This window comes from Triticum dicoccoides, chromosome 7B (genome assembly GCF_002162155.2).
Source record: "Triticum dicoccoides isolate Atlit2015 ecotype Zavitan chromosome 7B, WEW_v2.0, whole genome shotgun sequence".
NCBI classification, from domain to species: Eukaryota; Viridiplantae; Streptophyta; class Magnoliopsida; order Poales; family Poaceae; genus Triticum; species Triticum dicoccoides.
In genome coordinates, this window is record NC_041393.1 from 758,964,336 (window position 1) to 758,982,253 (window position 17,918).

Genomic DNA, 17,918 nt, shown 5'->3' on the forward strand with positions numbered 1-17,918 from the left:
ATGGAGGCCGCTGGGATTGGGTGGCTAGCGCAAGAGATCCTGTCGACCCCACTGATCAGCAAGCCCCCTGATCCCTGGGTCCGCGAGGCTGGCCTCGCGGAAGAAATTGAAGGGCTCACGTCTGCAATCAAGGGAGTCCGCGTGGTCGTCTCCGCTGTTGATGGCAGGGAGCTCGGCAACGAGCCACTCGCTGAATCTCTTTCTCATCTCAAGGAGGTTCTCTACGATGCGGCCAACGTGGTCGACGACCTCGACTACCACAGGCTCAAACAGGGTAAGCCTGCCTACCACCTGCAGATTACTTTAGTTTTGAGTCTCTCTTGCGAAATACACTTAAATTAGATTTTATCTGAGCTGACATCGGTCCTTCAGGTGGTGGTGTAGAAGTTCGTACGAGTTAGTGTTCTGCTGAATCGCTTCATGTACGGTGGAATTATAATTTATCCGAGCTTCCTTCTTCGGTTAGTGGTGTAGGAATTAGAATTTATCCGAGCTTCCTTCTTCGGTTAGTGGTGTAGAAATAGCCTATGCCGATGCCGTTGTGAAATCTAGTGTCAAAAACGCTCTTATATTATGGGACGGAGTGAGTAGTGTTGTTCCTGTTTCCGTCAGTTTGTACGAGTTACTAGCGTTTTGTTGAAACTATTCATGTCCTGTTTAGTTTCCCCTACAAAAAGAAATTTAATAAATACAGCTCTATTGAAGCCTGCGAATATTATTTGACTGAACCTATAACCTTTTGGCAATGCTTAGTTTCTAAATGTGAAATCTAGTTTTGTTCATGTTCTGTACTAACGTTTTGTTGAAACTATTCATGTCTTGTTTGGTTTCCCCTGCAAAAACAAAATTTGAAAATTCCCGGTCTTTCGAGGCCTGGGAATGTTATTTTGCTGAACGTACAACCTTTTGGCAAGGCTTTGTTTCTAAATGTAAAGGAGGCCGCGAGTTTACGATTAATGAGATCATGCTAATAATTCTCTTATTTCTGGCACAGCTGCTTCGACATGGATGGTGGATCCTGATATACCGCCAACAAGTAGCAGTCGTGGGAAGAGGCAACGCTCCAAGGCATGGGACCATTTTGCGGTTACAAGAGATTGTAATGGAAACCCTGAGAAGGCAGAATGTAAGTACTGTCAAACGGTAGTTCAGTGCAAGACTAGAAACGGGACAGGAGTTTTGAGCAGGCATATCAAGAGTGCTGGTTGCAGGGAAATAGCAAGTCACCAACAGCAAGACCCTTCCTCAAGGTAGGTTTTACAGATCCAAGAATAACAGAATTCTCTTTATGAGCTACCCTCGGACAATTCATTCATGTTTACTTCTTTTCATTGGAGCACTTTTGTGGTTGTACTTAGCTATTATTCTATTTGATGGATCATCTATCTATGATTCTATTTGATGGATCATCTAAATATCACTTTTTTTTGGGCAAACCACCCTCTTTTGATATATCAATCTCGCAGTTTTGTCATTTACGATATTGTCTAATTAATTCATAAAAGCTAGAACTTTACTAGATCCGCATCCATATGTATCCCTTCTTATTCTTTTAATTCATTCACACCATCCGCTTATGAACCCTTTCTTTCTTATTGTAGCATAGGCAATGGTACTAGAACAATTGGTAATCCATCCAGAAGTAAAAGGATGAGAATTGATCATGACTCAACACAAGTCACCACAGATAACACAAACCCTTGGAACAAGGAAGAAATTTCCAGCAGGTTACAAGAGATAATTAGTCAGTTGCAAGGCATCCAAGGGGGTTTGAGAGGGATTCTCGAGATACTTGGGTTAGACTCTGCTGCAACTTTAAGTAAATCTCAGAGTACAACGCATGATCCATGCCGCAGAACATCAAGTCTTGTTCAAAGAAAAATATATGGGAGAGCGGCAGAGAAGAAATTCATCATCAATTTGATAAGAGAACACCTCAGCTGTTGGTGTCACTGTTGTGCCTATTGTAGGCATTGGAGGAGTTGGGAAGACAGCTCTCGCTCAAGTTGTGTACAATGATCCAGCAGTGGAAAATCAATTTGATCTCAGGATATGGATTTGGGTATCTAATATGTTTGATGAAGTGAGACTCACAAGGGAGATGCTAAATTTTGTGTCTCGGGAAACACATCAAGGGCTTTGCAGCTTTGCCAAGCTTCAGGAGGTCTTGAAGAGTAATATCAAATCAAAGAGGGTCCTACTGGTTTTAGATGATGTCTGGGATGATAGAAATGATAGCCAATGGGACCAGCTATTGGCTCCTTTTACATCTGATGGTGCAAACAACAATTTGATACTCATGACAACTAGAAAACCATCTTTTGCAAAAAGAAGAGGAACAACTGAACCAATTAAATTAAGTGCATTGGGAAAAGATGATTTCTATTTACTGTTTAAAGTATGTGCATTTGGTGATGAGAACTACAAAGAGGAAGAAAGTCTACGTGACATCGGACAACAAATAGTTCAAAAGTTAAAAGGAAACCCATTAGCGGCACAAACTGCCGGATCAATATTAAGAGAGCATCTTAGCATTGAACATTGGACTAGAAATCTGAGGAATGAATATTGGAAATCCCTGCAGCTCACTAGCGGCATCATGCCTGCTTTGAAGCTTTGCTACGACGGGATGCCCTTCCATTTACAACAATGCTTCTCCTATTGTTCTATATTCCCATACAATTATCAGTTTCCCGCTGAGGAGTTAATTCATATGTGGATTTCACAGGGATTTGTGAAGCGTGATAGTTCAAGTGAGTGTTTGGAGGAGATAGGGGAGTCCTATCTAACTGACTTGGTAAACCTGGGTTTCTTTGAACAGGTTGAAGAAATTGAACAAGTCATCTGTTTGGGTACACAAACTTCATATGCAATTAGTGGTCTTATGCATGATTTGGCCAGGGTTGTTTCCAGAACAGAGTGTTCAACAATAGATGGTATATATTGCAATGAAATATTGCCACATGTACATCATTTGTCAATACTAACTGATTCTGTATATCTTACGGATGATCAGACCCACAACATATCTCGTAGTGAGAAGTTTGAAGAAAAAATACGTATTGCATTTACATCAGTGAAAACCTTGAGGACATTGGTGTTAATTGGGCAGTATGACTCTTTCTTTTTCAAAGTCTTCAAAGAAGTATTCCAAAAGGAACATCATTTGCGAGTGCTTCATTTGTCTGCAACATCTGCTGATTCTCATTCCTTCATGTGTAGTTGGGTAAATCATACACATCTTCGGTATCTAAAACTTGAGGCCGTTCATGTTGAGCTGGGTTCACCATCTCAAGTTAAGAGCAAGTTTTCCCATCAAATATTAGATGGTTGGCTTACCTCTTTGCAGATAATTCATTTAGAGAACTGTGGACAAGGCTGGATACTTCCATGTCTGAAAAGGTTTCCGTTTCTTACAAGGTTGAAGTTGAGCAATATGGAGGAAGTAAGAGAAGTATCAGTTCCATCATTGGAGGAGCTAGTTTTAGTTGAGATGCCAGATTTGGAGAACTGTTTCTGCACTTCTCTGGGAGATATGAACTCTAGTTTAAGGGTACTGGAAATCCGAGGTTGCCCTGCACTTAAGATGTTTAATTTGCTTGAGAACCATCATAGCTTCAAAATGGAGAATAATGCATGGTTGCCCAGTGTTACGAAATTCATAATCTGCGATTGTCCTCACTTGCAAGTATTGGCCCCTCTTCGGCCTTCAACCGCATTTTCTGAGCTTTTAATCAGAAGAGTTTCAACATTTCTGACTATGAAATGTTTTTCCATGGAAACGTTTGAAATTAGGCCAAACTGTCTTTTGGGTGAGTCTTCTGGTGTGATTAGACTGGACGACAAAATCTTGGCATTTCATAATTTGAGGGACCTGAAACACTTGGAAATAAAAGGCTGCCAGAATCTGGTGTCTATTTCACTAATAAGTTTTTCTCATCTGGTATCTCTAGAGAGTTTGAGCATAGAAAACTGCGCAAAACTCTTCTCTTCAGATATTCTGTCACCGCACACACATGAAGACGTGATAGCTGCAGAATATAATGCCTTGCCATATCTTGAAAGTCTCAGTATTGTTTCATGTGGAATAACGGGGAAATGGTTGTCTCTGATCCTTCGACATGCGCCTGCCATGAAGGAATTGGTGATACAGGACTGTCCAAAGTTGACAGAGTTGCGGATTGAAGGGGGAGGAAACAGTCAGTCGAATCTTATCCTAGCCTCGGAGGCCTCATCATCAGGATATCAAAATGATCTGTCGGCAAGCTCGGCTCAAGATGGATTGTGGTGCGTTCCATTAAACGTCACCTCCTCTCTTAAAAAGATAACTATTCGTGAATGCCCTAGTCTAACATTCGATGGGAGCAGAGAAGGCTTTGCTGGATTTACCTCCCTTGAGTATCTACAAATTTGGGAATGCCCCGAGCTGTTCTCATCTTTGGTGCACGGAAGATTGCTCCTCCCGCAATCACTTAGTGAAATCGCACTATTTAATTATTCCCAGGAAACCCTGCAGCCCTGCTTTCCGAATAACCATACTTGCCTCAAAGATTTAGAAGTACGTCATAGCCAAAGGTTGAAGTCTCTAACACTGCACTCCTGCACGTCTTTAGAGGATTTGTCAATTGGATCATGCAAATCGCTCGCTGCATTACACGGCATGGAATCACTTGGAACCCTCCGGTCTTTGGCATTATATGAGAACTCAACTTTGGAATTTCTACAACTGGAATCCTTCACGCTGCTGGAAGATTTGAGAATTTCCTACTGTACTTCGCTCCTCACACTAGAAGGCTTGCGATCCACCATGAACCTCAGGTGTTTGAGAGTAGCCAGATCCCCTATCGAGGCACTTACAAGTGCCGGAGAGAGTTACGAGCTAATAGATGGAATTTTCCCTAGACTGGAAAGTCTTGAGATCGATGATTTGTCTCGCCTTACGACATCATTCTACAAGGGCCTCACCTGCCTCCGACGACTAAAACTAGATTGCTCGGAAGAGGAGAGACTAACAGATGAGCAAGAGAGAGCGTTTCTGCTCCATAGGTCCCTGCAAAATCTCCAATTTATGCATTGTGATGACCTCCTGAATCTTCCGGCGGGGCTGCACAGCCTTACATCCCTCAAAACATTGATGATCTACAATTGTAATCACATTTCACGACTGCCGAAGGAGGGCCTCCCACTTTCGCTGGAGAAACTGGTTTTATGTTATTGTGATGATCTCGTAGAACTTCCGGCGGGGCTGCACAGCCTTCCGTCCCTCAAGACATTGAAGATCGAATGTTGTGATCGCATATCACAGCTGCCGAAGGAGGGTCTCCCACCCTCTCTGGAAGACCTGCAGATCAAATATTGCAGCAAAAAGTTGTCAAAACAATGCAGATCGCTAGCAACAAGCAAGCTAAAGGTCAAAATTTCTGAATGCTAAGCGAACTGGTTACCTGGTGTGTTTCTAAGGTATAAATCTAAGTTCTACCGCATATCTTGTTATTTCTTGGGTGAGCACAAAAATCGTATAATTATAAGCTGTGCTGGAGTTAGTGCCCAGGCCATCCCTGTTTATCTCTGTTACCCAACTGAAAGTTTCAATCGAAACTGTTAAATGCATTTTTCTTCCTCTTATGTGTATGAAATACTTGGGTTTCATACAGCTTGATTCTGCACAGTTTTGTTTTCACTTCACAACCCCATCCTCATCTGGCCAGGTTATTGATTATGGGGCCTCGCAAATTGTCATTCTAAACTTGTTGGCATCTCGGATCAACCAAGAGCACGCACTCAACTCAGCAGGTAAGCCTATACGGTTGTTCATCATTCATGTCATGTTCCGAAGTGAAGATGATGAATGTTCTTTTTTCTCTTCCTTGGCCGCAGAAGGGATGGATCAGAGAGGATAGATCCTGAGATGCATAATGCTTCTGTTCATTACAAGGTGGTGCAAATAAGTGTTTTTTCAGAATTTCCTTGCGACGCTCAGCGAAAATGCTCTGCATCTGCCATAATGCATCTGGGAGATCAGATCTCCAGCTCCAGTTTGATGGACTACATGTCTCTTATCTGCATTCGTTGGGGAAGGCAAAGGGTAAAACTGAAACCAACAATGTAAATCAGCGTGCTCTGTTCGCTTAATTGTGCTTAATTATTCAAGGAAAAGAGGGAGGTGAGATATGGCTTTTGTTAAGGTTCAAATGAATATATTTTCCTAGAGTTAATTACACTCTTGATACATAAACTTGCATGGTGGGTACAAATTCATACGGAAACTATCTTAAAAAATGACTCAAATTGATCACTGAACAGATTAGGACTATCCTGTATGAACTTGGGTTTGTTTGGACTATCTGTTCAGGGGATGGCATGTGGTTATCTTTTCATACAAAAAGCTCCCTGAAACTTCTGGAATTTGTAGGGTTTGATCATCAGCCTTTAAGATCCCAAAATACATCGCCATGGTCACGGTCACTGCTGCTGTCCCCTAGTCAACTTGCACTTGTTTTGGTACTCGATCACTAGTCTTTTGGTTTTCGTCCTCCTACTCAATCTATGCTCGTTTTGAATCAAGTTCATCCATGGCTCAGTACAAACGCATGAGAAAATGAATGATATATTCATATAATGTTGCCATGTGCATGCAGCTTCGTGATGGCCCCAAAATCCTTGAGAACACGTGTGAGTGGAACTACAAGGTGCAAGACTCGCATGGTGGTGTGGGTGTATAACTGTGGTATCGCCGAGGCACCAGCCGGCTGCCAAGAAACGGTCGTGGTTCGAGCCATATGTGCGGCCGGGGTTCATGGACCACATGTCCTTGGTGCATGAGCTCCCATACGACCACGTCATCTTGATCAAGAACCTCATGGTCATGGGCCCGTCCCACGTCTCCAGCCTACACACCTCGCACCGGCAAGCATGAGGACGCGCAGCCGCTCGCACTCAACGTCGCCGAGCGCATCCTCCGTGGTTTCGCCGACCACTCGTGGCCCATGCACGCGCCACACCTCCGCAGCTTACTCCGCTTCAAGGCGCCCTGTGTCACCGCGTGCTCAGCACTTCTTTTCTTCAGTAGTTCTGAAGTACTAACAATTATCCGAGCAAGTAAGTCCTAAATAGCACAGATTGTGTTGTAAGCATTAGTTCTGTGTTTGGGTATGCATCTCAAAGTTTTAAAGCATTTTTGTTGGTTTAAAGCAAGAATATTCTCTTAGCCTTGTATTTATTGAAAATCTCAGTGCTAAAATACGTTCATGCAATTTTGGAACAGGTTGATTATTTGTACACCTTATGCAGATTATTTGTACCCAACTTGGCAGGTTCACCTGTTGACCAACTCAAAGTAAAATCCTGACCATTTGGATTCATTGGGTTCCCATACCGTGTTCATTTCTTGTTGCAAGTGTGCTTTCAAGTGTATGTGGTGATTGATCCATCAGTGTGATTTGCTCCATTCTTGTTGGCATAATGCAACTATTTTTCCTTGGCCTTTTTTTTTCCGAATCTATCTCAGTGCTAATTAAAATATGTTTCATGTGATATTGAAACAGGTGGATTATTTGTTCATACACTCCAATTCCATTGTACCCCCACCCCAACAACTGCCGACTACATACATCTTGTGCAGGTTTGGTATATGGTGGTGTTTCACTGTCAACCTTCAGAGTTCAGAGTTTCAGTTTTCAATTCCTGACCTTACATTCATTAGTTGGATCCTGTCCTGCAGAAAAAACAACCTGCATCTGACAATGGATCCAGAAGTTGGCATTCAAACTTGCAAAGCTTGGTTGTTCCATCAAAACAACGGCTGTGATGGATGCATCTGTTAGGGGGTCTGTGTAATCGACCATTTCAAAGGTAGTTAGTTAATCACTTGTTGTTCGTGGTGACTCATTACTTCATCAGGCATTTAAGGAAGTTAGTTACAGTACACACTTGCGGTGCTGATCCAGTTCATGAATGTGCAGGTTCTGACCAAACCTGAACCCTGAGGAAGAAGCAGGGGGGTTGGCCTCCTCTGTTTTCGTCCCCTGTCCACACCGCCGTCTCCTCAAACCTCCTCTGTTTTCCTGCCCCTCCTACTTGCTAGTTACTGGAGTACATGATCTGAATTGATCCTTGTACAGGGTACATTGTTTGTTAGCTGCGCCTAGCTAGGTACACAACTTCGTATCCTGCAGTCTTTTTTCAACATAGTTTAGTACATAAACACTCCTTCCTCATGGGATCAGCATCCCACACGAGAGACGGTCCTCATTGATCATTGATGACGAAGGCCTTGGAAGATCTATACATCAATTCATCCTGCTGTATGTAATAAAGTTTATTAGAAGGCTAGAGTTTAATGATTGCGATTTAGTTCCAGCAAGCAATTACCCCAGAAAAAGTTCCTAGTGTTGTAACCGCTGCTTCAGACTGGACAGCTAGCTGCGACATCCTACTCACACGAACCTGGAGCATTGCTTCTTGTTCAGATATGTAAATTTCTTGTAATAAGCGGTACCACAATTTAACAAATTTCCCATTTCAGAATTATACTTATGATCGATGAGGGCATATATAATTTCTGAATAATGAGTGTCCAGATGAGTGTACATGCACGGCTGACAAAGTAAAACAATACAAATTTGGTGTGTTTTAGATGAGAGACCCGAAGGTCCAGCTTTTACTGAAAGCTTTAAAAGGTCTTCCATCTACCCTCTGCAACAGCGGCAGACTGATCACACACACACACACAAAAAAAAACAGTGAGCAAATGAAAACCACCAGCCAAACCTAGCGAGGCCGGCGAAAATGAAAAGTAGTTTCTCATCTCACAACACCAAAGGAAAACTGGACACGGCTATCAGCCAACTCCGCCTCTGTCTGTCGGGCTTACACCTGGCCATCCCTCGGGCCGGGCCGGGCTTTGGGCCGGGCCTAACCAAGCCCGGTGCAAAATCATAGGCCCGGGCCCGGCCTGGCCCGGGCGGGCGTCGGGCCTAAAAATCAGGTCCAAGCCCGGCCCATCAGTGTAGAAAGCCCACCGGGCCTCTTTGTTAATGCGCTAATATGGTGGGCCCGGGCCCGGCCCATGGACAAGGTCGGGCCGACCGGGCCGGGCTGCCCATGGCCAGGTCAGGGGCTGCACTCCATGACAATTTGCCATCACTTTCAACTCCACGGCAATCTTCTCCACGACATGACCGGCTTCCGCCATTGCAACACGAAGGACACAGCACACTAAGTAGTAAGTAACAGCGATTAGAAAGAAGTGAAAGGGATTTTCATCTGAGACGCAGCTCCTAGGAAGACAGCCACAAGCTCATCTCTGTTGTGGGGCGACGTGCAAAGCGTCCATACATCCAGGCAGAGACAGCAGCTGAACATCGAGATAAAATGTGATCTATCATCTATTTCCCCTAAAGCATTGGATGCCGTGATCCCAGCCAATTACGAATAGCTAGCTGTGACTTCATTTTATAAGCCAGTGGTGTAACGTCATTTATAAACTGAAGTCAGGTACGTACACACACCAAATGTGAGCTGTGAACCCAGGTTGCATACATCTTACAGACACATAAGGAAAGACCCAACCAAATAAACTAAGCACTTGTAAATCATAATCCAGCCATCACAGTTCGATAGATCACACAACCAAACATATATAGGGATCTTAAACTTCATGCTTTTTGCAGTTCAGGACGGAGAAAGAAAAACACATGTTCCATTGCCAAACAACACTTCGAACAAAATGGCACGTAAGTACAGATTGTGCATCTTTCAGAGAGCATGCTTACTCCCAGTCCTAGGGTCCGTCCAACGATAGCTCGAGTGAAGATGGCTCTCGCTCTCGCTCCCGCTCCACCCTCCTCCTCCCCCTCGCCGGAGGGGAACCAGACACCCACCAAAACCTCTCCGGCCATCCCATCGCCGGAAACAACCCTAGCCATCAATCCTCTCGACGCACTCCTCCCCACAGTAGCTCCTCCACCATCGCCTTTTTTCGACCCGCCGTACGTGAAAGCTGGCCAGGTTGCACTCCGCTGCTTCCTGTCTCTGGCAATGCCATGGGCTTGGAGTTCCAGGATGATGCCTCCTACTTCCTCCGCCTCTCCATCACCACCCCCGCCATCCACCTCGCCTCGCCGCTCTACATCATCTTCCACTACTCCAACCGCCGCCTTGACGCCATTACCGTTGCCGCCCTGCTCCAGGCGGTTCTTGGCGGTGCTGCTGCTGACTTCTTCGTTGTCCAATGCTCTCCCCTCGTTTATCGCTTCCATGTGGCCTCTGCACGTATAGCAGAGATCATCCTCGCACAATCCATACTTCGCACCCGCGCTTACTCTTTCTCCTTCTTGAGAACCCTGCCCCCGCTCCCACCTTCTCCTCCCCACAATGCCACATGCATGCCGTTGGCTCAACTGCTCCAAATTCCAGAGGATCTGGGTCTTCACTTTGAGCACGTAACCTGGACACAATGTCACTCGCTCGTCTCCCAGCATCCACCACACCACCTGCATGGATGCCGCATGTATGTACGTGTCATTCAGTTCCCTTTCACCCTCGACGTCACCACGATGAGTCTCATCCTAGTTTGCCTATTCGGCGACACCCACCACCACTTCAACGTCACAGACGACGGAGACTCCTGCTTCTCCTTCACTGTGGCCTCGCCGGCCGTTGCCGCACTCATCGCCTCCATGGGCGACTTCCATAAGCTGGGCAACCTGCTCCGCTTCCCTTGGCCTGTTCCTACGGGGCGTGTTCCATGCTCTCCACCGGGGACGGCCCTGCCATCGTTTAATGGGCCTACGCCTTCCTCGCCGGCGGCAGAAGATCCTGCACTGCTGCCAACTGCGTCCACAACTATTGTTCTCTCCAAGGAGCGTCGTCAACGGCCGGGTATAAGCTTTTTCTACCGTATGCTTAATGTTATTCGCTCTTGCCATCTTACACCACATGCTAAGTATACCCATCACACACATTTGTTTTGGGTTACCTTCCTACCTATTAAAGTTAGACCTAATGAACTATTAGTAGAATCTGCCCTAAACCACTGCTTTTCGGTCAAACAAGATTTTCTAGCAGTCAAAGTTCATGAGCATGTGTACAAGTCGGGCGTCCTATCCCGATCTATAAAAATTCAAATTCTCAGTCTAGGGTCCATAGACTTTGAAGGTTTTCGGATATTCCTCTTTGACCAGCTCGAGCAAGCCGTTGCACACTGCAGTCGTTTTCTCCATCATTACACTAAGTTTGCTTACCCTACATTGCCCCCTCGATCAGACTCCGTTCTTGGCCCATTTGAGCGTCGGCATCTTCAGCCCCGCACGACTCCGCACCCCACCTCGCTCACACATTTGCACCACGTCCCCCCTACGTCGCATGCACAGATGGCCCACCCCATGCATCATGATGGTGGTGCGGCGCCCCCTGGCCCACCAAATCTATCAAAAGATCCGTACGCTGTACCTGCCTTGACACAGGCGGATGGACCTGCCGCGAACCCCCAAAATCCTCTCTCTGTCTCTCTGTCTGTGCCAATTTTGGACGTGATGCTTGCCCGCCCCGCGTCTAATCCGGGCACGTCTGCGCCGCCCCCTGTCGCCCCACGCGCGCCTCCGATACGCATATCTGCAGCGAATCTTGCATTGGGACCCGACGATCCGACGACCCCGCACGCCTGCCTGTCACCTTAGTCCCCTCCCGCCTCCCACGACCAGCATCTAGGCCTCATGATCATGCCTAACCCCCCTGCCCAGCCTACGCCGGCCGCTCGATCACCATACCCCTGTCCTTCGTCCCCTCACCCCCTGCCACACGCATTGGGCCCACCCGATCTGACGCCGGACATGGCACCCGAACACCCCAAACACAACCCGACGAGCTCGTACAGAGATGCCCTTCTCTCCACCCCCCTCGCTCACAGCCACCCGCACCCCCTCCCCCTGCTCTATAAAACCCCTCGCCGTCTCCTCACTCCGCATCGTCGCTCTCACACTTCTCCTCCCACTCTAAGGAAGCACCGCTTCTTCCGCTGCCTAGCTCTAGACCACCAGGTTGAAGCTTGCCGCGACCCCGTCCGCTGTGCCCGTTGCTGGCGGAACGGCCACCGCAGCCGCGAGTGCAGGTATAGGCGCATTTGGCCCATCTTCCCTCCTCTTCCTGATGCTTTCCTTTCCCAATCTAACCCAGCCTTTTGCACTCGCAGCATGGAATCCGCCGGCTCCTCGTCTCGCGCACCCCGTACCCTCATGATCGGTGACATCCCCATCATCCTCTCCGAGCCCTTCCCTGCCCTCTGCGTCCCCTCCCCTCTCGTTCTCCACGGCACTCCTATCGGCACCGCCTGACCAGCTTCGCCACCTCCCTCCCCACCACGATCCTCTGCACCTCCACCCACGCCTACCTCACCACCACCAACTCTCAATCACACGCACTCACCACCCTTTGACACACAGGAGATGAGGGACCGGCTCGCCGACTTTTTTCTTGCCTCACAGTACACCAGAGCCTCGTCTCACGTCTCCGAGACAGACTCCGACATGGATCTGCCCTGCCCGACCCATGAGGCCGGGCTGCTGCCCCCCTATGGGGACATGCCACTTGTCGCAGTCCCTCCATGTCTTGTCCACTACCCGCGTCGTTTTGCTTTCGTCCACCTTCGCACACCAGTCCCCAACCCCACTCCCCTCATCCGTCGAGCCATCCAGCACACTTGCGGCAATCTTGCTTTCATCATAGGTGGATCCTGGAGAGGGATCGCCTGCCTCACCTTTCACACTCCAGCCGCACGCAATGACGTGCTCAACCATAGCCCCATCGAATATGAAGGAAACTCCATCACTATAGAACCAGTCGAGCAAGTCGACCGCTCCATTGCAATATACTCTGATCTTGCTGAGGTAGAAGTTTCAGAGTTCCCGCCTGAGCTTTGGCACGAAGATGGCATACGCTTCGCCCTCACTTTTCTCGGCGACGTGTGTGCCATTGATGATTTCTTCCTCCATGGCATCGACTACACGTCGGTCCGTGCCCTCGTCCTCCTACAGTCTGGCAAGGCTGCCCCTCCAGGCATTGTCATTCAGATCCCACCCATCAATGAGATTAAGATCGCCAAAGTAGTAGAAATTTCCCGTTGGCACCACGGCGATGGCGCCAATCCATTCAGTGATGGCTCCTCTGATGGGGACTCTGCCCCTCCCTCACAGTGCGTCTCTCCGAGGCCGCTCTCACCTGCTCACATTGCACCTGTCGTCTCCGTGATACGTGCGGGGTGGCGCGCCGACCCCACCTATGGTGGCACTAGGCCGGTAGCACACCATGCCCCCTGCGACCCCCATGAAGCCGACACAGCCCTGCCAGCTATGGGCTCACCTCCTACTCTCCATGGTTCCCAGCGCCAGCCAATCACCATCTCCGACAACGAGTCGGCCGCCTCAGACGACATGCATGCACCACTTCTGCATGCTGCTTCAGACTCGCTGGACGTGGTGCATGCACCACCTCCTGACACCCCAGCCCCACCTGTCATCCGCCCGGTTGCCCAGGTGGGTGCCGTGCTGCCACCTACCCCATGCACTCTCTTGCCTGTCGCTCCTCCGAATGCCGCCTCGCTGATTCAGTCCACCACCTCTGCGTTCTCTGCGGTCCCCGCTCCTGCAGATGCTCCTGTTGCGCCTGCATCCTTCACTTTTACAGCGGGCGAATACTCCGACGCTGCGGCCCTTCCTCTGCAGGACCTGGACACCCAAGAGTGCATCATTCGCAAGGCGCGCCGCAAATCTGAGCGCGATCAGTCCGCCTGCAAGGACAAGCTGCGGCGGAGTGCGCGGTTGGCTGGCAAGCAAGCCACCTACTCCCCCATGCTTGCTAAAGCCGTCAAGGCCAAGGCTACTCGCCTCTCTGCTGCGGATGTAGACACGGCCATTGGCCGCGCTATCCAGGAGGCACGCCTCCACGTGCCCGACGCCCCTCCTGCATCCACCGAAGACCTTGCTGCCATTGCTCTGCTCTGCGGCGCTGACGACGAGCAGCTGGATGCCATCCTTGGATCTGAGGACGCTGCCTCTGGTGACGACGACGCCCCATGATCAGCTCTCCTCGCCACCCTGGAGTTACGGCGCGACCTTTGCCTCACCTGTTGCACGCCGCTGCTAGGTCGCGCTTCTTTTGGTTTTCATTTCCCCTGTCGCATGTTCCATTGCTACTTTTGGCATCACCTGTAGCCTTTGTGTCTGTATGCCCGATGTACTATGTTGTTGTCTGTTGGTGCTTGATCGATCTTAATGAGTAATGATTCCTTCCTAATCTGTTCTTGGAATGTATGAGGACTTGGTGATAATGATAAGTGCACCGACGTGCTTGCTGAACTAATCGCGACCAAACCACACATCACACTCCTACAAGAATCAAAACTCGACTCTCTTCTTGACACTAAAATGAAATCCTTCCTCCCACGCCAGACCGACCACGTTTTCTCCTTGCCAGCGGTCGGATCCGCGGGTGGCACCATCTCGGCCATCAACTCTGCCTACTTCCAAGTCGTGTCCTTCTCCCACTTAACATTTTCATCCACACTAATCCTCCAATCAACCGCCTGCGCGCGCCACATTGCCATTACTAACATTTACGCTCCCTCCTCGCGCTCACTCAAGCCAGCTTTCCTAGACGAACTCACCTCCATCGCGCAACCGGATGACACCCCTTGGCTCATCGCTGGCGACTTCAACCTTATCCGTTTCCCCTCTGAGAAAAATAATCCCGCCTTCCACTCCGCCGAAGCCAAAGCATTCAATCAAACTCTAGATACCCTAGCTCTCATCGAATTGCCCCTGCTCGATCGTAGGTTTACTTTGTCCAACAACCGTGCCTCCCCCACCCTAGAACGACTAGATCGCGTCTTCTTTAACCTTGCATGGGCAGATACATTCCCCAACACTTCCCTCTCCTCTCGATCCCGCTTCACGTCTGATCACGTCCCACTCCTCATCCACGTTACTACCTCCATCCCTAAGTCCAACTTCTTCAAATTCGAGGCGGCTAGGGCCAGCTCCCGCCCATGCAAGAACATTGTTGCTCAAATCTGGTCTCCACAGCCCACATCGCCAAACAATGCTACTGACTCCCTCATATCTGCACTAAAAATATCTCGTGCCCGTATTAAGGCCTGGGCACGCTCTCGTATCCCTACACAGCTTCGCGAGGCTCGCTGTCATGCTGCTATCACAGCCTTAGACCTAGTTGAAGAGACTAGAACCCTATCTCACCCAGAGTCGCTCACCCGCAATATCATCATCACCTTGCTCAAGAGTGTCATCCGCGAGAAAATGACATACTGGCGCTGGCGTGCTAAAGTCTCGCGCGCTATCCACGGAGGAGAAAACACCAAATTTTTTCACATTTCGGCATCCCAACGACTGCGTAAGAACAAAATCTTCACACTCACACGAGACGGCTCCGATTACTCTGCGCACCCCCAGAAAGCGGAAATCCTCAGAGATTTCTTTGTCTCTCTAATTGGCACCCCAGGACCTACATCATGGTCCTTTGACCTAAATTCTATTTACCCTCACACAGTGCCTGGACTCCATGCCCTGGATGCACCCTTCTCAGTAGAAGAAATTCAAATGCGTTCTTCTCTATGAACCCCCAAGCCATCCCGGGTCCGGATGGCTTTGGGCCTACTTTCTACAGATCGTTCTGGCCATTGGTAAAACACCTGATTCTGTCTTTCTTCTCACATTTTCACCAAGGTACCGCTGACACAGAGCGCCTAAACCATGCCCACATCGCTCTCATCCCTAAGAAGGATGCTCCGACCTCCCCGGACGCTTTTAGACCCATCTCACTGCAAAACTGCCCGATCAAAGTTGTTGCAAAGGTTATCACTTCTCGCCTCAAACCCTTCATCCCTATGCTAGTTCATGGCAACCAAACAGGCTTCATTTCTGGTAGAAACATCGCTGAAAACTTTGTCTTCGCAGCTGATCTCATTAGCTCTTGCCACTCTCGCAAAAAAAGTACCATGGCAATCAAGTTAGATTTTCGGAAAGCCTTCGACTCGGTCACATGGCCTGCGCTACAAAAAAATTTGGCAGTACGGGGCTTCTCCTCCACCTTTCGTCCGTGGATCCAAAACATCCTCCGCACCGGCAAAATGGCCATTCTTCTTAACGGGGTCCCGGGCAACTAGATCCAATGCAAAAATGGCTTGCGGCAGGGCGACCCAGTCTCCCCCTACCTCTTTCTCATCGTTGCTGACCTCCTTCAGCAACTCATCATCCAAGACTCAGACCCCGCTCTACACCACCCCATCTTCTCCCATCTACCCCCACTGTCCTCCAATACGCCGATGACACGCTCATCATAGCCGCCGCCTCTACGGCGGCCGCCTCTACCCTAAAAACCATCCTCACTGCCTTCGCTCTTGCCACCAGCCTCACCATCAACTTCGATAAAACTACCTTAGCCACCCTACACACCGACGACTCCACGACTAATAACATTGCCTTCGCCCTGGGATGCTCTTGCGCCTCCTTCCCGCAAACTTATCTAGGTCTCCCTCTCGCCCCCACCAGACACCTCAATAATATCTTCAATCCTCTACTAGAACGTGCTAGGAAACTACTCTCTGGCTGGCGTGCTAAGCTCCTTGATAAAGGTGATCGGCTTATTCTCATCTCCTCCGTCCTAGACTCAATCCTTGTTTACTTCATGTCTGTGTTCCGCATACCAAAGAAAACAATTAATAACCCTGGACTCGCTGCGGAGAGCTTTTTTTGGGCAGGAGAGGACGCTTGCTCAGGTGCCCAATGTCTTATTGCTTGGAAAAATGTTTGTTTACCAAAAAAATACGGTGGCTTAGGGCTAAAAAACCTACATGTCCAAAACAACTGCCTCCTCATGAAATTCACTGCAAAAGCCCTCTCCAACACTCAAACCCCTTGGCTAGAATGGCTAGATCTCCAACACCCTAATGCTCTAGTCTCCCCACCCCCGCAAGCCTCTTTCCTTTTCCGCACCATTTCACAACAGCTCTCCCCCCTCCAAAATATAACCTTTGTGTTGACAAACAGCGGCTCACACACCTACTTTTGGCTAGATACCTGGTTGACTCCTCAACCCCTAGCCACTACCTTCCCCCACTTATTCTCCCACTCCACTCTTCAGCTGGTAAAAGTGGCTAACATTTTGCATTTCGGTATTCAAGCTAACCTCCGTAACCGTCTCTCCCTTACGGCAAAACAAGAACTTGTCTCGCTTGTGGCTGTTTTGCAGGGTTTTATGCCCTTGGCTGGGGAAGACCAACGCTTCCTTCGACATGGCATTGCCTTCTCCACCAAGAATGCATACGCCGCAATCATGGAACAACCAGAGCATGACCATCATGCTCCGCTTATCTGGTCTGCAAAGATACCTCGTAAGCTCAAAGTATTCGCCTGGCTGCTCTTCAAGGACCGCCTCAACACCAGGTGCAACCTTGCACACAAACATATAATCGTCTCTGATATATGTCCTCGGTGCGCAAGCCTGCCAGAAGACTCCAACCACCTGTTCATATCATGCCCCCTTGCCAACAGGATCTGGCAACGTCTGGGTTTTTTACCTCAGTCTGACGACATCACAGACCTCTGGGATGTCGATATCCCTACCCACCTCCCTACCTCTGCTTGGCCTTCAGTCTTATTGGCCCTGCTATGGATGATCTGGGCTGCTCGCAATGACATGGTATTTAGGATGATTGATCAAAGCTCTGTAATAACCCTTAGAAGCCTTATTTCCGCTCTTGACCTGTGGTCTCATCGTCTTGTGCTTCCACAAGACAAGGAGGACGTCTTCTCGTGGCGTTCCTACCTTTCTGCACGCTGCGCCGTGCCTATGTAATGCTGTTCTTACTGCCTCGGTAGTCCCTTGAGTAATATATTCAGGTGGAGGAA

The 17,918-nt window shown here is 48.7% G+C and overlaps 2 pseudogenes; both read left to right on the forward strand.

The window, feature by feature from the left end:
• LOC119339716 lies at positions 1-5,431 on the forward strand (annotated as a pseudogene).
• A 4,382-nt stretch (positions 5,432-9,813) lies between these two features.
• On the forward strand, positions 9,814-12,332 carry LOC119339717 (annotated as a pseudogene).
• Positions 12,333-17,918: the final 5,586 nt, after the last annotated feature.